The 27873-nt window shown below is 38.9% G+C and overlaps 1 protein-coding gene across 6 annotated transcripts in view; it reads left to right on the top strand.

Moving 5' to 3' along the window:
- The window catches only part of CRACD (capping protein inhibiting regulator of actin dynamics), a 133016-nt gene that overhangs the window by 22975 nt on the left and 82168 nt on the right, over window positions 1-27873 (top strand). Inside the window, exon 1 of one of the 6 annotated variants that reach the window (XM_071556446.1) lies at window positions 738-758. The exons of 4 other annotated variants lie outside the window; for them this stretch is intronic. The gene's annotated coding sequence lies outside the window, so the exon portion shown is untranslated. Of the gene's footprint in view, window positions 1-737; window positions 759-15516; window positions 15536-27873 lie in introns of those variants that run through there. One more of the 6 variants, XM_071556448.1, reaches the window with a different exon arrangement.

Genomic DNA, 27873 nt, shown 5'->3' with positions numbered 1-27873 from the left:
AGTCCCTGCCAGCATCTGTGTGAGCTTCACTAGGGAAGCATCCTTGGGGTCTCTGGAAGTCGCTTTTGGCCACCTCTGCTCCTCTATAAAGACTTGCCCTGTCTAGTTGCAATACCCCATGCAGGAGACAGATTTTACAGTTGAAGCTCACACAGCCCTGAGCAGTAAAGGTGCAGTATCTGTTTTTACTGCATTGGTAGGATGACAACAGCAAAAGGAGGGGAATTTCCCGCAGAATATGTTCAGTGCTACTGGCTTAGGTGGGTTCCCAAATTGAGAGGTACTTTTCCTCCCTCCCTGGTGATGGGAGACTGAGATCTGCTCTTTGTGTCCAGCCGGGGAGATGGGTGAGATGCAAGGAGGCTGAGATGGCAGCAAGTAGATTTGATCCATCCCGGGTAGCACTTAGGCCGCTGCAAGGAGTCTGTGTTGGTGCAGTGATCATTGGCGTGAGCCTCCTGCCCTCCTTTTGGTCTGGTGTGGATTACACCTGCCTCCAGCTTTGTCTCCAAATCATAGATATTTCTGGTGTCTGTCGCCAAGGCATCCTAGCAACTGTGACAAAAATAAAGGTGGGTGAATGCAAAGCTTTTGCTAGAAAGTGGAAGAATTCAGGGAAGTTATAAAACCTTGTTCACTGTAATGCTTTCTGTCAGCTGAAATTCCAGAAGTTCCAGCAAGCCACAGGCACAGAGCTGCCAGCTGCCTCAGGAGAAAGGAAGGCTCTTGGAATAACCATGCACAACGTAGTGGGACAGGTAAATCTATGTTGTTTTAATAACCAAACCCCATTTCTACAGCAGAATATTTGGTGGGATCAGTGGCAGTTCAAAAAAACTGCAGCAATTTAAATGTTTTGTTGATTTATTATTACTGTTATTATTTAAACATTTATGTTAGCAGATTAGGCAGATTTTCAGCCTTTCCTAGCAGTTGCCTCCTGCACTTTCCTTTAGTCCCAGTTTACTTGGTGCTGACTGTGTTAAAGCAATGGCACTTGATCCAGAAGAAGCATTTGATCAGTCTGCCCCTAACTGCTGTTGTACTGCATATACTTTCTGTTTTGAAGAATGGTAATCCTTTGTATTACACAATCCTCTTTTAAAAAAAATAATCCCGGTGTTATATAAGTGATAAGTAGCTTGTCCTTAATATATTGTTGTGGGTGGGAATGCTTCATCACGAATACTTTTATCTGCATAAGCATCAGTGAAAATGAGGGGGAATAACATAAAAAGAAGACTCACCCATTGCCATTAGGCAGCCAGTGGTTCAATCAGGACATGAGAGTCATTTTTCAGATCACAGGTTTTACAGACTTTCAGATCCTCTTGCTAGATATTGCTGCACGTATCTGTGCTTGTGTTTCCATAAGCAGCGCATTGTTTTTGTTAGAGTTCACAGTGTCTGCTGTGGAAGAGTTGTCAATAAAGTGCTCAGTAACTTTAATAATTAAGAGGCAAAGTCTGCACTTAGATTATGTCTGTTTCCAAATCTGGAAGTGTTCTTGAAACAAGTTCTTGCTTTTTCTTATGTTTAAGGGATGCTAGGCTGTTCTAACTCCTGGTAACACCATCTGTGCATGTAGAAGATTTTTGAATGCCTGATAGAACAACTACAACAAATCCTTAAAGGACTATTTTATGGTTTTTTGATTTTGTTAGTCAGAGTGGTAGAATTATGCTCTTGCAGCATAGTAAACCAGTGAAAATTCATAAAAGCTTTAAAATCTGCTTAAAGAATACAAACATGCAACAGAAGTATTGTATCTTGTTCTGTGCTAATCATTCTTCTTGCCTCTTCTTTGCCTTTGAATATTGAACTACGTCCTTGTGCACACAAACAGTCTCAAGTAGGAAAGTGCTGTTTTGTGTTTTTGTCTTTTGCAATAGAAAAAGCAAATTATTTTGTGATCACTAGGGAAGTTTGTAAGAATTATGAAGTCATTATCATCTGATACAAAGTCATGTCTAATTTCTTATCCAAATGTGAAATGTATTTAGTAGAGTGATTGGTCCTCACCAAGATAATAAATTTATACAGGATGTTGTGCTACCTAATGGTATTACCCTGTTAGTTTCAATCACCTGCAACAGCAGTTGTTATTTCTGTCCACACTCTGTAAGATACAGAACAGATCTGGAAGCTCACAGGTTAGGTGATTCTGAGGTGCTATTACACTGGATGCTTGGAAATCTGTTTATACTTCACAGTGTTGTAGAGTTGCAGAGTTGTTCCCTTTTATGAAAGCAGAAACTTGTAACAGTAATGATTATAGGAAGAACAGTGCAGAAATCTATTCAGCTTCAAGAAATTATCCTTTATTTGTAGAAAATGCAGAACTTAAACAAAACAACCTGTTGCACCATGATCCATGGTCTTGATTTGGAGACTGTTGGCATGCTTACAAACAGATAACATTGCTTTGTCTTTCCTCAGATGTCTACCTTCAGTTAAAGAGTGGTGACTAAAAACAGAGATGCAGTTCATGCAGCTGAGCAAGATGTGCAATTGGGCTATCTAAGTGTCCTTTATAATCTCATTGTAAGTTGTTGGGACACTAACTAGAGGCCCATCTGCAAATCCTACTTGGTGAGTCCTTGGATAGTTTCTCATTCCTGCTTGCAAGATCCAAGTTAAGCACTTCTCTGTTAAGTCATGCCAAGTGTGCCATTTTTCACGTGTTCCTGTTTCCCTTTCCCATCCCAGAGCACAATGTGACCTCACCTGCCACTGGTTCTTTCCTAGTAGAGAGGGACAGGTTGACCCTGCCATCTCTCCCACTACGGAGGACTGGACTAACACAGCAATTCTAACCCTTTGAGTCCTTAACAAGTCTGCAAACACAGCTCTGAGGGACTGAGATCCTTACAGACAGCTGGTTGCCAGGGTGTGCCTTGGAAATCGGAGAGATTCAGTGAATTTTGGTGGTTCCAACACCCACTGACAGCCCAGTCCTGGGAAGGTCCGTGCTCTGGTGATGATAAGATCTCGGAGGTTTTAAGACTTCTGTACTATGTGGTCTTGCAGTCTTTTTGTGGGTCAGGTGAACAGGCTGTGGTTCAGAAATTTCTCTGTCTGTTTGGAATGTGTTGTGAAAGGAAAAAGTCTTAAGATCTCAGTAACTTGAAAACACAGAGGCAAAAAGCATAGCTTGCCTCAGTGACTTCTCTGATAAAAAAAGGAATATCTTTTGTGGAGCAGAATGAGCTGGTGTGGTTGCGTTTACTTGCTATGTGTCAGGGGCCGGTAAAGCCACTATGAATTTTTCTTTGGATCTGACATTCCATGCAGATGCTTCAATGAGTTTGTCTGGTTCTTGTTGAGTTCACTTTGGTCAATTTTTGATATTCTATCCATGCCTTCCCTACCATCTACTAGATTACCCTTAGTTTAAACCCTAAAATAGTTTATTCATTATAGCTTGAGTATCTGTCACTTCTAGAAAGCATCTTCCTGCTGGAAGCAGCACGAGGTCTCTACATGCTCTGCCATGACAAAGCTGTGCCTGATGGGGGGTTCTGTCACTGTGAGACATGACAATATCCCATACCTTTGTATCGTAATGTCAAACTTAATGCGACTGTCTTTTCCTGATGGCTATTGGTCATATTTAGTATGTGAAGGCCTCCCCTTTCCTGGCAGCCATTCAGCTTCTGGAATACAGGCCAAAGTGATGGATCTACTCTGCCCTTGGCTCTGGATGAAGTGAGCTGTCACATGTTCATCCTTATTGATTTTGACCTGCAGCTGGGCATTGCTAAGAGACAGCCTACAAAAGGTACCACAAGTATCTGCAGGTGTTCTTTTCAAATCACTGTATATCCAGGCCACACTGCTCTGTTCTAGTTCACAGTTTCTCAGCTTGGTGCACTGCTTGTGTTCTGGGACACCGTGTTATAAGCAGCATGCTGAGAGTTTAGCTCTTCACATAAAACCTAAGAGGATCATTCAAGCTTGTCCTATAAATTGAAGAAGATTTTCCACCCAGGTCTGTTCTATGTTCAGGTGCCTTCTCAACCCTCTTGCACATCGCATTCATTTGGTTTAGAATACCAATCAAAAACAGCGAGCAAGAGAGCATTTTTTTAGCGTTTCACCTTCAGTGTAAAATGCTTTCTGTATGCTCTTCAGGAGCTGAACGTGGTGTTATCAGAGCCATGAGAGGGGACAGCCAGTTCCTTTGCTCTGTGGTTCAGATGTGCTGCAACTGCTCTAATATTTGTTCTGAGAGGCTAAGTTTTTTCCCTGAATTCCTGCACAGCTACTGGTTTGTTGGACAGTTGTCAATACTTTTGCTCTAACAGCAACTTTCTGGATGTCATTAATGCTCAGAGCTGTAGAGCTAGCCATTTTTTTTCTTTTGTTTGTGCTTTCCCCAGACTCAGGGCTCCCCACTTCTTCATTGCTTCTCCTGTGGTGGGTTGACCCTGGCTTGTCACTGGACACCATGTGCCCACCGAAGCTGCTCTATCACTCCTTTCTGCAGCTGAACAGGGGAGAGAAAATACAATGAGAGGCGTGAGAGTTGAGGTAAGGGCAGGGAGAAGTCACTCAGCAGTTACAATCAGAGGCAAAACAAACTCAACTTTATGAAAACTCAAAGCAGAGTAGGATAGCAAGAAAACAAAAACTAAATGTTAAAACACTGTCCACTGAACCCCCATTCTTCTGGGGCTTAACTTCTCCACTGAATTTCTACCTCCTCCCCTCCAGAGGCACAGGGGGACACAGAATGGGAGCTATGGTTACTTCCTCAGTCACTGACTCTGCAGCTCCTTTGTCCTCCAGACTAGGACTCCTCACTATTTATCTTAGATTTCTCGTGCCCCACATTGCGTGCCAAAAAGGACTGTGGTGAGTTGACCTTGACTGAATGCCAGGTGCCCCCTGACCTGCTCTATCAGTCACCTCCTCATCAGGACAAGGGAAGGGAGAAAATAAGATGGAAAAAAATCTCATGGGTAGTTTAATGAAGCAAAAGCAAAGGCACTGTGTGCAAGCAAAGGAATACAAAAATTTATTCTCTACTTCTCATCCACAAAAGATGTGCAGCCACTTCCCAGGAAGCAGGGCTTCAATATGTGTATAGTGGTTGCTCCAAAAGACAGACTTCTTTGTAAATAATGAGTGTCCTCCCTCCTGTCTCTTAGCTTTTATGTCAGATTAGATATCATATGTTGTGGAATATCCATTTAGTCATTTAGAGTCAGCTATCTACCACCATGGCTGGGGAGTCCAGGAGAGAGAAGACCAATATTATACCATGCCAGCCATATGCCAAGTAAGTCATTGCCAGGGCTAGCTGGGCACTGAGCTGACCAAAACAGTGGGTAGAGACCAAACTCACCTTGAGGAGAAGTACTTATGACTTTTGTTAGTCTGGATGCAAAATGCTTGAACTTTCATAGCATCTTCTTGTGAAAGCTGTTGCTTTTAATTAAATTCCTTTAGTTAAGTTGTCAGACAGCCCTGGGAGTTAAGTAAATGCATTGCAGTTGGTTGTTCAGGTAAAGTTAAGCAAGTTTAATATTCTTTAATGTAGGTTTTTGATCAGGGGACTTTTCAAACTGAAAGGCTGGAGTTGAAAGGCTGGATTCTCACTTTTTTGGAGGAGATTTCTTTTCTTGATGGATGACATCAGAAACCTGTCATACCTTTAAGCATCTGAGGTGGGGGTTGCCCCTCTATCTGCTGTGCCGTCATTCTGGGAGGGTAAGACAGACCATTAAGGACTGACTTGCTTTGCAAAGTTCCAAAATTTATTAGTTTTTAGGATGTTCCTAAGATTGACTCTTAAAATAAAAACCTGTGTAGGTTTTGAAGAATACAGCAGGTAAATTGAAAGTGTCCAAAGAGGCATGACTGGGCATGGAATTGATTACTGATCTGGCTCTGCATGAAGAATATAAAGATATTAGCAGTTGAAGTCAGTGAGGTTCCAGCTCCACTCTGACAGGTAGAATGGTTAGTGAAAATTTGACTTAAAACCAATTTTTAGTTTTATCTTTCAGATATAAACAACTGTGGAAGTTTTGTGGTTTTTTTGAAAGAAAACGTTAGATGAAATGTGGGGAAAAACTACCCAGTCACAGTCTCTGCAGGTGCAGCCATGCAGGTAATAGATTTGGCATTGGATACAGCTGGGAAGTGAAAATGAGCATGGAGTCAGACACATTTTATGTTCACCTCTTTATTACTCAAATAGAACTGACAAAATTTTGGTCTTGTATTTTCAGCAGCACTGATAAAATTTATGAAAACTCGGAGCAGGCAAATGCTACCAACTGAAATAAGATATTTTTAACTGGAATTTGCAATAACATGAGAATGCATCTGGCTTCTATTCAATATACATGAAATAATTACTATATTAAAGATAGAAGGTGTATCTTTTTATGCTGCAGGTTCCTCCTCCAATTATGTCTGCTTAACATAATTTAATAGACACCAAGTTAGTATTTGCATATGAAAACATTTGAGATGTAGGAAGCATTTATTTAATATTTTCCCCTACAGTAAAGGCTTTTCTAAGCTTTCAGAATCTCAGCATGTTTTAATTTAAACCACTTGCAGAATTCTTCCCACATCTGTTTCTCAGATAATTTTTAAAACTTGTACAAACTCTGCTAAAAATACAGGATGTCTTTATAGGAAGTTCTCCTGGTCTGCCTGGGAGGCAGAGGGGAGGACAGTGGTGTTGGCGCTAAATGGGGCAGCATCCTGTATTGCTTCTAAGAACTGGTGCTCTTGGTTTTAATCTGTGAGAAAGAGCAATTTTCCAGGTCTGTGGGAACCTGTTGAGAGCCAACCCAGCTGGAGGAGGCTAGCCAAGGAGATGATGCCTGTTATAGCTCCCCTTGGATTATTATCCTAGCAGGTGACACAAGAGCCTGTTCCTGGGAAATGATGACTTCTGCCTTGGGGTGGATAGGATCAGTGCCTGCAGAACTGGGAGCACAGGAGCACCCCTGTGATGTGGCCCAGCTGCCTGCCTGTGCTCTGTCAGCTGTCTGCTCAGGGTAAGCTGGGAAAGCAGCTGGTGAGATCAACAGAGAGTGGGGGACTGCCACACAGAGACAAGGTTTAAATGGTGTGGTAATCCAGGCTATGTTTGCTTGGGAATATTTAGTGCTGAAATGCTTAAAAATATTTAGCCTGAAAGTAGTTACAGGTAAGTGACCTTTGCTTCTTTTCTTGCAATTTTCTTAAATTCTGGAACAGCTGTTGGAACAGTAGTTAGCTTTGAGCAGGTCTGTTAGCAGCTGAATGGAGATGCTGGGTTGTGTTCCTCTGCTGCTGAAGTTACCATTACGTGGGGATGCTGTTGGTGCAGGGTACTGTTCTGAACTTGTGTGGCACCAAACTCCATGGTAGACATTTATTGTAATGAAGCAGAAATGTGGTTTGGGTTTTCGGGAACCCTCCAGTCCTAGAAGACCCAACGTAATGAATGTGGACAGCCTATTAACACTAGACTGTGTTGCAGAAAGATTCAGACCTATGGAGTGTGTGTGATTTTTCCTGTCTGTGCTTTCTCTTTTTCTGCATGTTTCGTTAAGACATCTCCGTTCACTGTCAACAAGTGTGTATGAAGGGGGTTGTTGCTTTTTTTCTAAGAGAAATATGATGATTCAGTGATGCAAAGGCTTATGCAGATAATGCTGTAATTGGTTTTGAAGGTTGTCTGAACCTGCCTTGTCACAATGCTTGTCCAGTTTCTCATCTCTTAAGTTGAATTTTAATGTTCTTTCTATGTAAGATTGTTATTCTTCTAAGAGTTTCTATTTCAAAACAAACCACCCATAATTCAGAGTACTCTGTCAGCTCTTCTGGGAATAAATCAGGCTTTTTTTTTAATCCCCTAACAATATTTTTTCTTTTGCCCTTTTTAAGCTGTAATCAAATGTTTCATTTAATAGCCATTTATTCATGATTATTCTAGTTTATTATCTAATGTTCCTGCATGTTATATATCAGCCTATGAAGGGCAAGTGAGTGATAAAAATACTGAATTATTAAAAGACCTCCTAGTTAAAAAGTGAATAATACAGATGGTTCTGTATGTAGTGATGATTCAGCATGTAGTGATAGGACAAGACATTAAACTGAAAGAGAGCAGGTTGAGATGTGATATGGAGGACAATTCTTTAGTGTGAGGGTGGTGAGGCACTGGAACAGGTCGCCCAGAGAAGCTGTGGATGCCTCATCCTTGTTCAAGAACAGATTGGATGGGGCTTTGAGCAGCCTGGTCTAAAGGAATGTGTCCCTGCCCATGGTGAGGGACTTGGAACGAAATGATCCTTCAAGTCCCTTCCAACCCCAACTGTTCTGTGTCCTGGTTCTGATCAGGACAGGGTTGATGTTTTGCAGTGGTTGGGAGGGGATGTGGCTAGGAAACAGAGGTTATTCTGTGCCACTTCATGTTATCCTGGCCAGAACCAGGACATTCTGTTTACAGTGGTGACTCAAACCCACTACTTCTTAAAGAGTACAATGTATTGATCTTGTTAACATAATGCTTCAAACTGCCCACTCTCTATGTGAAAAAGTCAAATGAAACAGTATATGGCACAACAGCCCTAATTACTTCCACTTCTGTTTCAAGCTTGTAATGACTCTCAACTTGAATCCCTTTGCTTCATCATGGTAAAAAACTGATTGGAACCAAATGGGCTTCAATCTTGTTTTGCCATTTTAATTTGCAGATCATATAAAGACTAATAGAGGAAAATGGATTTGAAGGTGACAGTATTTCAAGATTGTTTAAATCCCTTCCTTTAAAATTCATCTTGTCTCTTTAGGGTTTCAACTTGTTTGGATAGTAGGAAGATAGGTTATTGACTTCCATTACACTATAATACATTTCACAAATTACTTTTACAAGTGTAATACAATCCCAAATAATTAACATTTAAAATACTAATGATCTTCAGGTATAGGAAATTGTATCAGTATCTTTGTCGTAATGTGGCTGGACCATTACTAAAGATCTCTCCTATTTTAAAATTCTGGGAGCATAATGTTTGTTCTGGGAATAATTATAACATGCCCGAGCAGCTCCTCCTTTCCTCTCTCCTTCAAATTGCTTGTATGTGATATAAATAAAATTCAGGTTTCACTAAAGATAGTTCTTTTATTATTATTTCAAAGAGGTGAAGAGATATTCTTTGTATTTTCCTCTGGCAGGCAATATCTAGATATCAAAGAGAGCAGAGCATTTGAGTCTTTTTAAATTATTCAGGACTGCCATATATTTTACATGAGAAGATATTCTTGTATATCTTGATTAAACATAGGAAACTGGTGTAATATAATATACATTCATTTATAGAACTCCAGAACCTAAGAAAGGAGTATGATATATATATATGATTATATATATATATGTGCATTTATACAGGTTATGAATTAATGTAAATTCTCTTTATTTGATGTAATTATTGAGCAGGGACTGGAAACCCTTGGTGCCCATGACTACAGGCTGAATTTCCTGGTACCATAAACATCGGCTGAGCTATATGCGCAGGGCCAGAAGCTGGGCTTGGTGATCCTGATGGGTCACTTCCAATTCAGCATATTCCATCAGTCTATGTGAAGACAACTGTCTGCAGGGAAATATGATTCTGCTCAAGTGTAAAACTAGCAGGAAAAATAACGGTTGGCTATTTTCTTTAAAAATAAGTTTACGAAAATATCTGTTGAACTCGGTTTCAACCTTTTCCCTGGAGAACAACAGCGTGACACAGTCTTGTTGAGGAAAATTCACTTGGTTTTAATCTTTAGCAATGAAGTAAAAATTACAATAAATATTTCATCCTAGTGCATAAACTCCCTGAATTAAAATATGTAAAATGTGATAACAGAAAATTAATATAATTAACAACTTTATATGTTTGTTGATGACATTTAGATGTTCCACATTCTGTACTTTCTAGGCAACAGTGGGCATATTCATTAAAAGATACTTCACCAGTGCCTACAGACTCATGATACTGTCTTAAATACATGTTTGGAATTTTTGATCTGTAACAGGAACTAGAAATCTTCCTTTTAAAAAAAATACTGTAAGGAAAAGCCAGATTACTTTTCCAAACTCAGCTTTTTTTTTCTCTTTTTTTTTTTTTAGCATCAAGGGAAATTATTATTCAGTAGTTCTTTAATGCATATAGACCTGATATTTCTTTTTCTCTTCACTGAAAAACTCACAGATCTGTTTTTTTAGAAAGTGTCAAGGTCAAAAAGGTATGCTTTTAAAAATGAGCTTTTTCACGTTGTACTTCTGTAATATATATAGAATCCTGTGGCTACAGGTTTTAGCCTCTCCACCTCTCCCAGAGCATGGCTGAAATATCATTATCTGGTAGGCTTACTAAAATCTGACGGTTATTACCACTCATCATGGGTACTCTGTAATGCCTATCTTCAGAATAAAACAGAGCAAAATAGGTGGCATCCCACTGCTATGAAAAAATAAGGGTTTCGTTATGAGTCATTCTCTAATCACCAAGTTAAACTCAGCGTCTTTGGATTTCATCAATGTCAGAAATTTAATCCTACTGATAGAGTGGAAAATAGAATTGATTTGCATCTAAAAATACTCAGAATAACCTTATTTACAAAGCAGTCCCACTTGTGTAAATACACTTCCAAATATGTGTGCATGCATGCTTATATCTAAGCAGTTGCTACCTTATTTCTAATGTAAGCAGTTAACATGAATAATCTTTAAATAGTCTACTTATTTGGCCAATAAGCCACAACTGACTGTGAAAAACACCGGTGTCTGTGCTCATGTGTTTATTGTGACTCCACAAAAAGAATTTGTGCCAGCTTGGCTGCCTGACTTTGTCCTGCTGCTGTGAAGCACAGGATAAAGTCTCTGGCAATGGTGGCACTGCATGTGAAGTCTGCTCATTAATCCTTTTCTCTTTCTGAGTTAGAGAATTTTTCTGTAAATAAAGCCAAAATAAGTTACTTGAAACCACTGCAAGCAGTACTCTTCAGCGGAGTATTTATTGTGAAAATGTCACTGCCTTACTCTAGAATATATATTTGGCTTCCATAAACTGTGGCCCTTGGGTGAGATGTGGGTCTCAGTGTATACATTTTAGAAGTATATTACCAGCAGTAGGGTACATTAGCTGTCCAGTTCAGGAAACCTGAAATCCCTGCATTGCTGACAGTCAATGAGATATTATGTTACACCAGGAAAAGATTTTTCTCAGCATTTTGTCAATCCTATAGACTTGACAAAAATTAAAAATATGTATTCCTTTCCCTGAACCTTCAGGGGAATAATCCTCCATCTCCTGCTATTCAAACACCACCTAGAAAATGTTCTGCTTGCCAGTGTTTGTTTCTGTGCACCATGAATATTTCTTCACAAATTGATTTTATTGTTTCTGTGGAAATAAAAAAATCTCTCGCCCTACTAACAAGTTGTAGCCAGTACAAAATCTGTGCATAGTCCAGAAATCCAAAACGTTCTCACTAGGATATGCTGGATGAAATCCTGGCTTTATATAAATTTGTGGGCATTGTGCCACTTTCTTCAGTTGGACCAGGCTTTTTCTCAGCATGTGCCATTTAAAGAATACTGAAAAATTCAGAGGGATTTTGATGGACCAGATGGTTATGTTTCAACCTCTGATGGTAGAAAAGTAATTCATTTAACTTTTTGGCACAAAGGCTGCGTTTTTTCAAACTGGAAAATAATGTTTGGAGTTAAAGCCTGAACTATTATAATGAAATGAGAAAACTGGAATAATATAGCAACATAATAATGTTAAATTGGAAATTATTATCCCACTCAGAAAACAATTACTATATATGGGGTCGGTCAGGTTTCCCTCTTCAGTACTGTGAACTTGCAGTTGACTGAAAAATCAAGTAAAAAATTCTTTTTTGACATAACTTATTTAGCATTTCCAATGTCTTTTTTTTTTTCATAAAAAAGGTGTGGATTGCCAAATTATGCCAGTTGTTTGACTGCATTTAGAAAATCACGTTTGGTACTGTAACAACATGTAGGGGCTTAATGTCAGTATTGAGTAATGCTCAGTGCACAACTAAACACTCTTCAAAGCATGTGACAGCTTTTAATTAAATGATCTTTTCAGCATTTATTTTTAATTTCATTGCTGCAGAAGGACTGGTATCTAATCTAATCTAATGTACAAGGGTTGTTGATTTTAAGTATAATCATCTTGTGAAAATAAGACACATGTCCAACACTTGTTTCAGATTCCTTTCCAAGTGCCAGAAATGCAACCTTAGGAAATGACTATGGGCTCTCATTGAATCTCTCTTCTCCACAGGAAAAAATATAAAGTAATTAATTAAATGTAATTAAACTTAATTAAATTTAATAGTAAAAGTCTTATGTAGAGCTGGAGCACAGAGTGAGTAATAAAGTTGATTTCCAGGTGCCCAGGGAAAGAGAACCTGTTCCTGCCTTGATAGACATGCACTGCTGAGAGCACTGGGATGCCAGAAAACAGTTTCTCTTCAGATACTTGTTTCACTAAAATACTTACAAGAAAGATTGGGTAGTTTCTTCACAAAACTTCGCAGGCCTGTGTAGAAGTCTTCCTCTTAGGTTAGACATCATACCTTTGATATTGTTTTGGTAAAGATAACATAAACATGTACTTTCTTTGGACTCTGCTCAGTATGTAAAAATCATATAGGAACTGAGCTGATAGTGATGTACATCCCTTAATTGGGGCATGCTTAATAAAAAAATCTGCTTAAAGGGGCTGTCTTCCAGAGAAGCTATTTGGGTTGAGACTGAATAGAAATGACTGCTGCTTGAAAGAAACATTATTAACAACAACAGAAACAAAAAAATCATTTAAATGGGTGTGCATCTGGCTAGGGACATTGTATGGCAATAATTAACTGTGTATTGAAATAGATATGAAATATAAGTCTCTTTTTCTTAAATAAGGAAGTAGACAAATAAAGATTAAGCCTTCCTGTAGCTCTGTCCTTACAATTATGTAAAAGGCCTCATAAATCAATCATGGCCAGCAACTTAATGGATCCTAAACATTCCCTGTTTCCCCTGTGCACTACTGACCAGCATTCATTTGCTCACAAGGCTACACCTCCAGATGATTATAGGCAAGCAGCAATCATTGTATCTCCAAATGTGATGTTTGATCCTGGTTATTATGTCTTAGAATGCCTTGAACTTTCGTCTAGTTCTGCTCTGGTGGAAGCTTAGCAATTCATTTGAATAGCAAAAAACATAAAATAATACATAGATGAGTGAACAAGTATCATTTCAACTCACATTGGGCTTCTTTTCAGATCTGACACTTTTGATTCAAATCTGACACTTTCAATCTACATAAATCTGTCTCCTGAGATGCTTTTTATAAATGCATCTTATAAATGCATATATCTTGGTGACAGGTTCCTTTGCAGTTTCTTGAGGGAGTTGTTCCAAACTATGCTGTATTCTCTGTGTTGAACACTGTGCCTCTTTTGTGTGTTGCAATTTCCCTAAAGCACTGATCTCTCTGAGCAGCAACATACATCTGCATCTCTTAGTTGGGGATGTAATTCTGTGGGCCTCATCCTCATACTAGAACCTGAGATTTTACTGTCTTTCTTATCCTTACCTCATATTAGAACCTGAGATTTCACTGTCTTTCTTATCCTTATATTGAGACTTGATTCTCATCAAATGTGCTATGGACTCCAGGAATTAGAGAAGGGGCTCTCTGTATTAGCCTGCTGGCATGAGAGACTTCTTCAGGCAGACAAAGTGTGATCTGCGCCATAGCAGATTTGGGAAATGCAGCACAGAGGTTCAGTGAGAGATGGGCTGGGCAGCAAGCAGTTATGTGTGCATTCATATTGCCCACAATGTGGTCCAGCTTCTGCCATGCCGAAGAATGTCATCTGGATCCATGATTCCCTCTGAAGTTTTGCGGCAGAAGTGATGAGACTAGACTAGATGGCTTTCCTTGAAGGAAAGATTGATTTTTCTTAATTGAATTTTGTCATGATTTTTGACTTTAATACTTTCCCTTCAAACAAGAAACCTCAGATTTTCTTGATTTTATAGAAGAAAAGAATTCTAAAGAAGTAGTGTTAGAACTACGTTTGGATGCTGCTACTTGTCCTTATAAATCTTACAGCACATTTTGAGTGCCTGCAACTGTGGCCAGGGAGAACCTGCAGCTGTTTGCCCCTGGCCCACAGAAAGAACAGAATCCATGGACTGGGTCTGTGCACAAAGCAGACAGAAGCAGGCTTGAAGCTTTAATGCCCTTCTGCTCTTCTGCTGTTCAACAACCAGATTAACTTCTTGTACTTCCAGGCTCTTGGAGGGAGTGAGGAGCAACAAGGAGAAGGACAGGGACTAGTGACTGCTTCCAGGACTATGGCCTTTTCTAAGTCCTTCCCTTTGAGGCCGGTTGCACTGGATAGCCATCATGGTGTGAAGGCAAGAGAGAAGGAGCTGTGGGATCATGTATTTTTACTTATATTATACTTATTATATTTCAATGTGATAAACTAACTGTCCTTTTAAATGATACTTAGGCAGGATGTCTTACTAAATGTGTCTTGGATCAAATGGAAATAGCTGGAATTAGGAATTAAGGGCCCGGGAAGAGATGCTCTGACCCTTTGTCCAGAGAAAAGGAAAATGGTGGTAACATCTACTCCCAAGCAAAAGCAAGGGTTGGGCTTCATTCACCAGTGTCTGCAATAGTAAGGAACTGACCAAGGCTGAGAATTTCAAAAATAAGCAATTGCCTGTGTTGTTAAAATGTGGAATTTGGTGTAATTATGTTTAGCCTGATTTTCAATGATAAACTAGTAGTATTAAAACTCCTTGCCCCTTAGCAGATAAGATGCTGCTCAGAGTGTTGACTCCACAGACACAGATTTGTCCTGTGCATGAGGGCATGGTAGTTCAGCTGTGGAGATCATGGAGAGGTACGTGAGTCCGGAGAGATGGCAGCTCATTAGAGGGAGCAGGCAGGGCCTGTGCTGTTCCTTTGCAGATGTACCTAACTTCCTTGTGTGGTAGCTGTAGAAAGGAAAAGTAAAGCCATAGTCCATATTAGAGTTAATGCTAGGAGTTTCAGGGTCTAATACAATAATATAGAAATTCTTGCAAGAAATCTAAGCTGCAGACATTTACCAATTCTACTCTCTTAAAATTTGCCAATTTAATACCTAACAAATTTTACCCCCTTCCAAAAGAATTAAGAAAGATGAAAAGAACACAGAATGAGTGTAACTTTGTAACAGCAGCTGTTGTTTATTTGCTTATGCTTTAACTGTTATTTCTATTTCTAATCCTTCCTTTCTAACCATAAGAAATGTTTAGAGCTGATTCAGTCTGGATGTGAAAAACCCTGTTCTAGTCTTCTTCTGAGTGGTTCTTTCAAATGAACTGGAGACAGCAATCCCCCAACACAGAGAACAGCTCATGTTTTTCTTGACTGAAGTGCAGAGCCCTCAACAACATCAAAGGACTGAGCTCTGTGAAGAGAGGAAGCAAAAACTGGTTTGTGCCCATCAACAAATTTCTATGAAGAAAACTGTTAAAGGTTATTGCCTCCAGTCAGTAAAATTAAGGTCTAGTTTCATTTGGATGATCTGAAACCTCTAAATATATCTGTTGGGTTTTTATTTTTCAGGACTGTCAGAGAGTTGTATTTTCCTGCTCCAAATGAATGTGGGTGTATGTGAATATGTAATGCAATTAATTACCCAGATGGATGACATTTCTTTTCTTTACAGTGCTGAAATAGAAGTCAATTATCGCTTTAAAATAGCTTGCCTTTCGAGCCTTCAAACAAATGGGAAAGAGTATAGAATTTGCATGTGATGACTGTACTCTGTGAAATTCTTTCCCCTGCATGCACTCTCTCCCTTTTGTGTTATTACAGCAAATAACAGAATGTTACAGGGAATGATATTCTGGCTTGACATGGAGCCCCAGGAGATGGGAAGAGCCTCCTTCTGCCTCAGCCAGTTCTGCAGGAGGAGCTAAGAATCCTGTTGCTTAGCCTAGATGGTAATAATGTCTGCGTAAGTTACTTCAAGGCTCAAAATAAGTGTCAGAACAAGACTAAGCTTTAAACATTCTACAGTGCAGTTAAGCATGTGTAGAATGTGAATTGTTTTAGTATTAGGCAGTGAATGGTAAATGAAAAAAGTCAGAGTGGTCAACTGCAGAAGAGTTTCTCTCACTGCTCAGAAAGGTGCTTGGTTGACACATATGGAGAAGTTTCAACCTTTTGCCTTACTGTGGTACTGGCATGGTGAGCCACTACTTTGTCAGTTTTGGAGTGCTTGCCAAGAAAATAGTGTGTGTTTGTTCAATATAGTTGGAATTACCAGTGGTATAGAGTGCTGCTCAGATTCCAGCTCTTGCTAAAGAATATTTATACTTTTTATTTTCTCATTAGATTATTGGGGTTTTTGTTCATTTTTTCATATGTTTTCAATACATAACTTGCATGGTGCTACTTAGCAATAATTTGGCATTTTGCCTTCCTTAACCTTTGAGTTGCAGTCCACTCCTGTGATGGACTATTATGCCATGCATTGCTTTCATAAACTCATCACACTTCATCTTTGAAACTGGTCACAGTTTTTCCCTTCCGTATATTGTATGGATGTTTTCCAGATTCTTGCAGTTTAGCATCCAGGGGACTGGGAGAGGAGGGAAGGAAGTTTTGTGGGTTTGTTATTTTCCTCATGACCGATGGATACATATTGATTCTCATTCAGGCTGTCCATGATCTTAAATTAAATTTCTCTTACAGCATTTACCTCTCTGATGTGTTTCTAGAACCTCTCTGCCATTCTCTGTTTGCTTTAGCTTTACCACAGTACAGAATCTGGGGTTTCTGTGCTGTTGTCCTGCTGTGTAGTTCAGAACAGACACACACACAAAGATTTTGGCTGGCACAGAGCTAGTGCACTCCAGAGCCCAAAGCAGTAGTTCTGTGACTCAGCTGACAACCCTTCCTCAAAGCATATGGTCATGCTAATATATCTCCTTTTAGTATCTGACAGGGTGTCTTCATGTAGGAAACACACCAGCAACATAAGGATATGTTCTCCTACAAATAATTAGGCTGCTAACATAAGGATTAGATTTGCTTCCTTTCTTACATCACCTTTTAAATGCTTAAATACATCATGGTTAGTAATCCTTTCCTGCAATTTAAGGACTAGTGGTGTGGCCAGGTTGGAGTTTCATAACTGACTTGGGACTGCCGCTAACGTGGATGATGTGTAAGCAGCGTTTAGAGCTGGGAGCACACAGCAGTTAAAGTGGTACCAAAATTTGCAGATAAATCGTGTATGTTCTCACTCCTCATGACAACATATGTAAGCAGAACATCTTTAGCTACCACAAGATCACTCTGTTCTCTTCCAAAGCAGTGGCTTATGCTGCTTGCGTGCTGCCACCCACTCAGCAAGGAATCTGTTCCTCTGGCATTTGGTTTTTATTTCTTTCTCTTTTAAAATATAGTGTCTGTCACTTGTGAAGGTGTCCTGTCAATGGCTGTTTCAACACAGATTAACAAAAGAAACTATCTCAGTTAAAAGGACCTCCTTAAGAGGGAGATGAAGTTTGATCCAAAGTTTTGATTTATCCTCAATTTCTGGATCCCAGTCCCTCAAACCTCCCCCAGCCTTGGGGTGTTCACCCTCTGTCCCAGTAGATGTAGCTCAATAGCTCAGAATTTCCTGGAGTTCATTCACATGGGCAGCAGAAATACATCAAATATGCTAACTTCATGATATTTAGAATCCCAATATTAAATGAAAATGCATAATTCTTTTAAAGGGTTGTTCATTCTGTCAGACATAGGTTTAGCTTCATTTGCTCTGAGACTACAGATACCACTGGTAATGTGCAAAGTCTATTTGCTCAACAGAGCAAATGAGAACAGAACTGGATGCATGAAAATCAAATAGATCTATGTAATCACCTATCTGCTTGAAAAACTGCATGGGTTTGTATCTGAATTTTAATGTAGAGTTCTCTCATTGCTATTTGTCCAGCTGTTGTATATCAAGCCCTCAGATCTCAAAAGTTTTGGGTAGTCCAGAAAAGGTTGACTTGTTTTTTCTCAGCAGCATAGTAGATTGCTTTATATAGAAAAACGCAGATCTATCCCATCAGAGTTACATAGTGTTATACAAAGATTTACTATTGAAATATTTTTTTAAAGAATTTTAGAAAGTGATAGAGCTACAACAGGGTATTTTAAAGTACTGTCATTGAATGCTAAATAATATGTTCCTATGTCTAGCAGGGTGCAATGAGACATGTAATCAGGAGAGGTAAGGGCATTTCATTTTTCAGGTTGTTTGTGCAGGGGAGAATTAGTAATATTGTCAAACAACAGTTGTTTAATTGAAAAGTCTGACATATTGACAAAGACATAAAAAAGCCCTGTGTTCCCTGGCTTGTGAGCAAAGCAGCTCAGTATTCCTAAACATGCTTTGCATTCCTTGACTTGCTGTCATCAACCTTCTTTGGCACAGATGTCATCAGAAGGTGACTTCTCAGGGACCACTGTTTGGGAACACTGTTCTGTCTTTAAAAAGGAGATATTAATAAGTGACTCAAGATGAAGATAGGTACATGAGTACAGACACTTGCTCAGTGTTGATGTAGAAACAGAATAATGTATAAAAAAAATAAGGCACCTAAACTGTAATATTCTCCTTACTGTCGACAGAAGGTGGTATGCTAGTTTTTAATTTTAGTGAGTCAACCGAATTAGTTACTTCACTAAAAAAAAGGAAAAATCCTTATCATCATTCTAAGACGTGGAGATCTGGGTGTAAAGTTTCTTCTGATATCTTTGAGCCAGCAGTTAAGAACCTGTTCAACATTCTGAAAAGACCTTCTGATTTTGAAGTGTTATTTTTCCAGTGTTCGAATTCTCAGTTTGCTGGTTGTTAGCCATCAGGGATGTTAAGAGTCCTCTTTGAGAGGACTTTTATTTTCCTAACAACAAACAATATGTAGATGGTTGAAAAATACTGGATGGAACTATTGGGAAATATCATTTTTGTCTCACTCCCTCTCTCTCCAAAATTAATACTGCAGTGAAGCAAGGCATTCTCGGTATGGTTTTACAGCCCAGAGAAGTAGATGTTAATCTTTTTTCTTAGACTGGCAAACTTTGTAGCATAGATGTAATCCAAAATTCAGCAACTAGATGAAAAATACTATTTTTCTCTGCTACACACTGAAATGGAACCATTAATGGTATCTCTATGGGTTTGTTTGCATTATGCTCCAGTAGAATTGCAGCTTGCTGACTCATATAAAGGATTTGATTTCAGCCAGGAGGAAGTCCTGAATCTTTGGTCATAGTTAATATGGCAGAAGAAAATATAGATGCCTCTAGAAATGGTTTATTTTTGAAATGTCTAAGCTTTCTTGCACAAAATGATCTATTTATAGCACCAACAGCATCTAAAGTGATATTCTAGTATTCTTTTAATATTTAATGTTAAAGGGTCAAGTTTGTTTGTTTAATTCTGTCTTGATAACAGATCCTTCAGACACCACAGAGTGTCTGGAGTATCAGGAGAGGAGAAATTACAGGCTGAAGTCTATACCCACCAGAGGTCCAGCAACTTCACTTCAAGGCAACTAGGCTTCTAGTGGAGGCCAGTATCTAGCTTGTAATATCTAAGTTGTAATTAGGTTTAAACAATTATTTGTGATATTTTAGATATTTTTTAGATGTTTAATAAGCTCGTCTGAAACAAATTTCCTGAACTTTTCTAACTGCAAGAAAGTTTTGGGACAGTACCTAAGTTCCATAATAATTAGCTTGATACTGAGAACTAAATTACTTTTATCCACGTGCTTTGTTTTTGTGCTCTGCCCTACCTTCCTGCCTCTGTCATGATACACGCCCTGATCATCTCAGGTCCTGCTATATCCCACCGTTACCATTCAGCATCTCACACTAACAGTATTAATCCCACAGTGATGAACCTCTCATGCAGGGGAACCACTCAGAAGTGCATAAGGTTAGTCCTGTTCTCACACACACCTTTCCAGGTGATCTCATCACTTGTTGAACAGCCTTCTGCAGCAGTCCCAATGTCACAGCTCAGGATTTGGGAAAAATTCTTGGCCATGACTCTCTTAGGAAAAGCATGGAAGTGCCTTGCAGTGTCACAAAGTCTGGTTAGCCCTCTGCTGGGCTCCACAGAAACTGAAAGCAGCTGGATGCTCCCTCACATCTGTCACAGCACACAAGTCAGTTGGGCACAAAGATGTTTCTGTGTCACATTTTCTGCAGTGTCACCTCAGATGTGATGGAATAAAGACCCTGTTCTTGTCTGAGCTGTGCTAGATCATGTCAGGAATGAACACAGAAGGACAGTTTATTTCAGTTACAGGAAGAACTGACTTTATCATCAGAAGTAAGCTTTAGAGGAACCTGCAAATACTATCCTAAGTATTTACCTGCTATCTTTTCCACTTCAGTAATTCCAATTACAGGACACGGTAATTTGACATGCAATTTAGAAGCAGTTTTAAATGTACCAGCCACTAAGGACTCTCGTTATCTGATCAAGCTCAGTCCAAATCCTTTCTGGGAGCAGCAGAACCCACACTGCAGTGCAGTGAGAAAGGCAGGCTGGAAGCTGTTGTGCAAGCAGATGGTTCAGTGGGCCGCAGCTGATTTGTAGGCATACAGCTCATGTGAGCATGAAGTATTTATTGCACTCGAGCTATTCTTGTTTAAATACCCTTACATGTTGTCTTTAAGGGCTGCAGTTTCTGTTATGTTTCCAGTAATGAAGGTGAACATGCTTCTGCTAAATCCTTCCCATTGTAAGCACATTCAGGGATTTCTGCCTGAAGAGCTGTTTCCAGGTACCCCTATCATGATAGCTAAAATTAATTCAAGATGAGGTGACACAAATATCTTGCTACTGGTCTAAATAAGGAACATTGATAAATATCTCCTGCCTGCCATGGTGAGATTGCAACCTCTGGAGATAAAGGCAGTGGAAACTCTTGGGAAATGTTTTGTATGAAAAATTTAATTACTCTTTCTTAGAACTGAAAATAAGTCAAACTCAAAACACTTATGAAAATAGTTGAGTGGTAGGTATTTTAGCAATGGTGTTTTGGAAAATATTTGGCTCAGAAAGCAGAGAAAGGTTCATCTACTATGGGTGGATACAGAAACTTTTACCTCTAATATTAGTCTTCTTCCTTCCCCTTGACCTTCCTTCTTCATCAGTCTTCAGGAGTCTGACAGAATTAAATAAGAGCTCTAAGCTGGAATGTTAAAAAAAAAAAAGACACATAAAATAAAAACCTGTCCTAACATTAGCTCTACTTCATCTCAGAATAAAGAAGGGTCACACAGAACTTCGTTAGTATAACCAAATTCTGTCTGAGCATTGGGTGCAAGTCTCAAACCAGGTTTTGTTTCCTCCTGGAAGTCTGTTTCTGTCGTGATACGTCTGCAGTTAATTTTGAACAAACTGTTGTGACAAATTTTGTACAACTTTGCTTGCCCTTGTTGACGTTTTTCACCCAACCTGTTAATATGAACTGTTTCAGAAGAAACTGAGTTCTCACTTTCAGACAATTAAATGTAGGTAACAGAGAGGAAAACCTACATGCTCTAGAGTCAGGATTTCAAATGTAGTAAGAGGCATGATGTGATGTTGTGGCTCTTTCTACTGCACTCACAAAAAAACTACCAAGAGCCTCATTCCCTTTCAATGTTTGCAGATCAGAGTTTGTGCACATTCAGTTAGGATTTACTAGATGGTGCTTCTAATATTCTCCAGAGAGAACATCAACAGTTGCCTCCTCAAACGTCTCATGATGTGTGAGTGTATCTGTGTACAGACTACACCGGAGCAAAGAGGCCTCAGCAGAGCTTGCTCCTAATATTGCTTTATATTCTGGCATTCAGTTGTGCTTCCTACATCTTCCAGACCTTTTTCAGACTATAGTTAATATACTAAACATTTCAATGGAGTTTTGCTACCAAGGCCATAGTTAAAGTGTTTTTCTCATGCTAACAGTTCAAGAATAATGACTTTTGTAGGACAGCTCTGCAGGCAAGCAAACATTCAGAACAAGTGGATCTGAAAAATATAATAATTCTCTCCAGAGTGGATTCTGTGTAGTTAGTTATACACAAGTGCTATTCTGAATAATGAGGAAAAAATGAACACTTCTAAAACAAATACTCTTGATGTGAGAGCCCTACTTTAGTCAGGTCACTAGAGGATTTGTGTGATGTAGCTCTGGACAGCACTGATCCTCCCTGGAGATTTTCACTGCCTAGATGTAAGGTTTCTTTCTGCCCTTTTCAGGCATCAAATCCAACTCCTCACCTGCACATCTTTGTTGTGTTCCCTAAACTGTATTTGTGGAAGGGCACATTTCTTTGCCTCACTTGTCTGCTAAGAAATGACAATGCAAGTCTCCAATTAAATAAGAGTTGTTTGATTTGCCTTGTGTGTACTACGGTTACTGATTTGGAAGCCAGGTGGGAAGGCATTTTAAAAAGTTGAATGTTTTTGGTTTCCTCTCAGGGCTCCATCCTGTCCCATGGCTTGTTGCCATCACTGTACTGAAGGTTGTCTACCTTTTTGGTCATCCTCCAGTAAAAGGGAGGCAATGAGTCTGCCAGGGTTGAAGTGAGCAGCTGCTGAGGGAGAAGGGAATGGACCCTACTCACTGAAAGAAAGAAAAGAAGATTGAACAATTACCATTTGTCAGAATGGGTAATAATTGTATAATTGGCCTACAGTGTAATGACTTAGGTTTAGGAGTTTGTACTATTTACTCATATATTACTGCCCTTGTTCAGAGTAATTTCATTACACTCTAGAAAGCACCTATGATTTGCATTTTAGCAAGATAAAACAATTTAAAATATCTAGTAAGACTTGCCTTAGCCAAAAGAAGCTGCTTCCTTGTAGCTTGCTGACATTTGAGACTTGTTTGGTGTTTCATAGATTTACAATTCTAAATCCTAGTTACTCTAAATCCACAGGATCCAAATAGCTGCTTCAAAATTGAAATTCCGTGCAAAGCTGCAGTAATTTGTCAAGAAAGGATCTAGCTCAGCCTGTTATTGTTGAATAGAGGTGATAACACCTCCTTTGCAGTTTCACATGTTCCCTTTGTTTTTGCGGTGAACTTTCCAAAATTAGGTGGCTAATTCTGGCAAAGAGACAAAGCTTTTCTGGCACAAGGAACTTGAGCTAAAATACTCTGACTGCAACTGAATTCTTTGGCAACATGCAGGTTGCATTTGGAGAGTAGCTGACTGCTTTCTTAATGCACTTGGTTGGTGTAATCCCTTGGGTCGAGTCTCCAGGGGCAGGGAAGCTTTCTAAAGCATTTCTTCAAAGTTCTATCTCCATTAATAACTTCATGCAGAGAGAAGATATTCCATACCACCAGGAGAGTGTAATTTATCAATTAAAGACACCTGAGGGAACAGTTTCTCATTCAGTTAAAAGGTACAACTGTGTACCTTGCTTATGTGAACATTTTGAATTATTTCTCTTTTATAACAATTTCAGAAAGCACACAAGGGATTGGTTTTAGGCACCTTTTTTTTTTTTTTTGGTGATCCAACAAAAGGCTAAAACTAAGCGCTTATGCTATTAAGGCATAGACATAGCTTTGACATACTAACTCCAAATCAGACTTGTAGAGGGAGGTGTGATGATTTCACTTAGACCAAGCAAGCCAAGTGTGCCTTTCCTGTTCATGACTAGCACACTAGAGCAGGTCCACTGCTTCCACTCAAACTAAACCATGGAAATACTATTGCAATTTTACACAATGGTGCACAACTTAATGTGAAGTAATTTGACTCCAAAGAAAAGTAATGCAGTAAATTCAGTAGTTTTGGTATGACACAGGCTGTAGCATTTGTCAATAGGAATGTATAAAGCCTTTTATGTAAACTAAGAATTTGACTTTTTTCCTGCTATGTCAGACAGTATTATCTTGTTTTGTGTACAGCAAGCTGTGAACAAATTCTTAGGCTTTTACTGTGAAGCTGAAAACAACCGCACTGACAGTTAGGGAAAACCATGTTTTTGTTACTTGTGATCATATCTTTTCTTTGAACTACCTTGTTGCTATCAAAACTTAGGATTTCTCAAATTTTTTCAGGCTTTTTTTTTGTTTTAAACAAATTAACTTTGCTCTTTTTCAGTCTGTCTTTTGATAACATTTTGAGTATTTTCCAACATTCACTCTTTGCAGTGTAGGGAATAATTTTACTTTATTATCAAGAGCAGATGGACTTAGCAAAGATTTGAAGTTGCATTTGCCTTAGGCATGCATGCTAGACTGGCTATTTAGGCTCATTGAACCTAAACCAAAGATGGAACAAGCTGGAAACATTCACTTCATGCTTTTATGTAAAATTTTGGGGAATTCTATTCTGAGATCCTGGCAGCAGTATTTTGGGACCAAAATCTCTGGTAGTATTTTGGTACTTCTTGGAAACTGAAATAGATCATGCAAAATCTTGTGAAAGCTTCTTCGACATTTTATTTAAAAATAGATGTTGAAAAGAACATTCCCAATTATAGCTAAATGATTCATCTGCTTGCCGTGGGGTACTGGCACTGGTACTGTATCTGCTCACCTGCCTTTATTTCTGCAGCAGATTCCCATGTTTCCTGCTGTTGGTATGTACATGGCAGCTTCTGTAGCTGGATTGAGGTTGCTTTAGTTTTCCCTCCCTGCTCATTTGTTACAATTCTGTTTTCACTTCCTATACAGTTCTCTCAAATATAACTACTCATATCAGCTGGATTTCTTAATTCATAGTGAGCATCATGGTCATTCCACCATCATCAAGAAGCTATTTACCATTGGGCAATATCTGGAAACACTGAAGTGAAATAAGGCAGAAAGTAATTGCAACGTTTTTTCTTGTTTGATGTGACAACATACCACTATCACCAATGCCAAACTTCAAACTGTTCCTAAGAGTCTGGAGAAATGGTTTGTATTTGGGTCCTTTTTGGTGCTCAGTATCACTTTTCTTTTGCTATACTTACCTAGCTCTCAGAAGAGGGCAGAATGAAGATAGAAACAGGTACAGGATCAGTGTGCTTAAAGTCTGGTGAGAGAGAGCTGGGATCTCTGGGTTTAAAGGGGTGCAACATTTCTAAAACTCTCAAGATTTTTTTTATCTTCCTGCTTCAATACATAAAAGGCATTCTGATACAACAATTAAATGAGCATTTGCTCAAAAATCATCCTGCTTTATGTTATAAAGTTCTGCAAAATATACCCCAGCTCAGTAATGGTGGAGCCTGTAACTGGTACTTGGTTCTACTGAATTCCCTGAGCTGTACCAGGAGAACCTGCTTTTCCAGAGAAGCTGCCAACTCAGCTTGTTGAGTTGCTGAAAATGCCAGGTAAGGCACATTTTTCCATGGAAATACCACAGCAGTCTTTGTTCCCATCTCCTTTTCTCTCCCTTCAGGGCATGCTACGTGAATGGATTTTCTTTAAAATTTCTGCCCATTTTCGTGCTCTCATTACTTTGTCATGGTGAGGAAGTGACTGGATTTAAGCATCTCTGCTATTGGTAGTTGACATATTTACCTTCTACCATCTAATTGGTAGAGATGCCCTTTCAAGTTTGTGCGGAAAGGTAGGAGAAACAGCACTTGTCACAACTTCTTACTCCTGGGGTAGCACCAGTTTGAAAAACATGTTGGATGCTTCTCAAATGTAGAAAAAGATTTAATACTTATCCAAAAGAGCACGCAAACCATAAAATCATAGCAGTGACAGGCTAGGAAATTAAAAACATAGGAAGGCTTCCTAATCCATGCTTCTTTTCAAACAGAGAGAAAAAACATGAAGGTTTCCAGGTGAATGAAATTGTCTGCAGAGGTGAACACTTATTCAGTGTCCCAAAATGCAAAGACAAACACATACTGCTGGTGCTATGCTGTACTTTCACAACTATGTTTCTTTCACTGTTCATACATTTTCTGTCTGTCACACTGGAGGTGGTGATGGCACAACTTGCCATACCTGAAAAGGGAGATACCTGAACACTTCAAAATGCCATTGATTTGTTAGAATGTGTGGTGTTCACAACAATCTTAATCCAGAGGACTTTTTCTGATAATTTATGATTAGAAAAAGCATGCAATAAGAATCCATTAAATGCTATGATTTGCATCCTATTAATAAATTCCTATTAAAATAAAGAACTCATTTTACAATTAGTTGCTTTTTAATAGGGTTTTTACATCTAATATATATTTCTTTTTCTGTAAAAGTGCATTTCCCAATTTGAAAAATACATACAGTAAAGATACTCATCTCTTGCTTCGCTTTGCTGGGAGACAGAGCTATTTAAGTGAAGAAACAGCATGACACTGAATAATAAGCAGTGCACATTCATCTTTTCTGGGAACTGCAGTTGTAGCCCACTACAGTTTTGAAAAGATGACTTTTTGAGTAACTGTATAAAATTCAGCATGCATTTCCTTGAGATTAAAAAAGACCTAGCAGGAAGGCCTTGCAGTTTGGGGAAGAGGAAGAAGCAGCTTTAAAAATTATTTCTTGTTTATTCTGTTGTTCAATTCAACAGAACAACAAATGCCAAACTAGCATTTTTCAAATATGTTCCAAGGTATATCCCCTGAACTTATGACATGGGGAAAAAAAGAATTTCTAACAGAGCTGTCATTTCTTTCAAATCAGCATTTGATATTTAAATAGATATTTATTAGTTTTAAGCTGTATAAAGGGTCTTAACTGTTTTATTCTACTGACTGATCCTGAAGACTTTGCATTTATTTTCAGGTAAGATCATGTTGTGAAAGGCAAGTAAAAAATTCTTTGAAGTTTGAGACTTTCTTTAATTGCTGTAAAAGCCTGAAGACTGGTTGTGTGTGTATGCCCGAGTGGGTGAATACATGTATTTTTGCACACGTATATATTTTACAGTGGTATTATTTATCACCACTAGTCAGAGGTTTGGGAACTCCGCTGCTGATAAGGGGCAGTTCACTCTGTCAAGTGGACAGGTGCTTGTAAAGTTATATATTTTGTTCATCAAAGTGTCATGGAATTGAAAGAAAAATTGTTCCACAGTAGTTGGTGTGGGCCATTTCAAGAGGAGGGTAAACTAGAGCGTCATGATTTAAGTGGTTTTTTTTTACTTCCTTTTGACCTTTTGATTTTATTGTAGTTTTAAAGAAGTGTTTTCGTACGAACACCCATGCAGTTTCTGCCTTTCACCGCATATAGTGCTTTATTAGATGAACAGAACAAACACTGAAAGTTCTAAGAAATTATATGTCTTTATATTTGATAGAAGACTGTCAAACTTTCACACAGTAAATTATTTCCTTTATTATTATCCCTTCCTATTTTTTGAGATTAGTATACTTCGTATTTTATATCCTTATGATAGCTAGAAATAATTAGGTAAACTCTCGGTCCCCATCCCCTCCATTTTCTGCCCTCTCTCTTTTTATACATGAGGAAGAATGTTTAGAAGGTTGCAATCTCTTCAGGAATGGAACCGTTGATTTATCACTAAGTAATATTAGCCTTGTATGGACAGTGTAACTCTTTATGTATAGATTTCTTTCAGGGAAAGAGTGCCAAGTCTCTATGCAATCTCACTTCTTAATTTCCAGATAATGGGAGCACAAGAGAGGAGTAAAGCACAAACCCTTGGTTACCATTTCCTGCCACCTAAGCAGCAACACATCAGTATGAGAGAGGTAGATGTGAGAGCTACGTGACAATCACCAAAACACCTGTAAGGATGAAGATACTGGGCTGCCAGTAACCATTGGCCATGG

The sequence above is a fragment of the Pithys albifrons genome, chromosome 5 (assembly GCF_047495875.1).
Source record: "Pithys albifrons albifrons isolate INPA30051 chromosome 5, PitAlb_v1, whole genome shotgun sequence".
Taxonomy (NCBI): Eukaryota; Metazoa; Chordata; class Aves; order Passeriformes; family Thamnophilidae; genus Pithys; species Pithys albifrons.
Note: the sequence above shows the minus strand (reverse complement) of the source record. Positions and strands in the feature narration are given on the sequence as shown.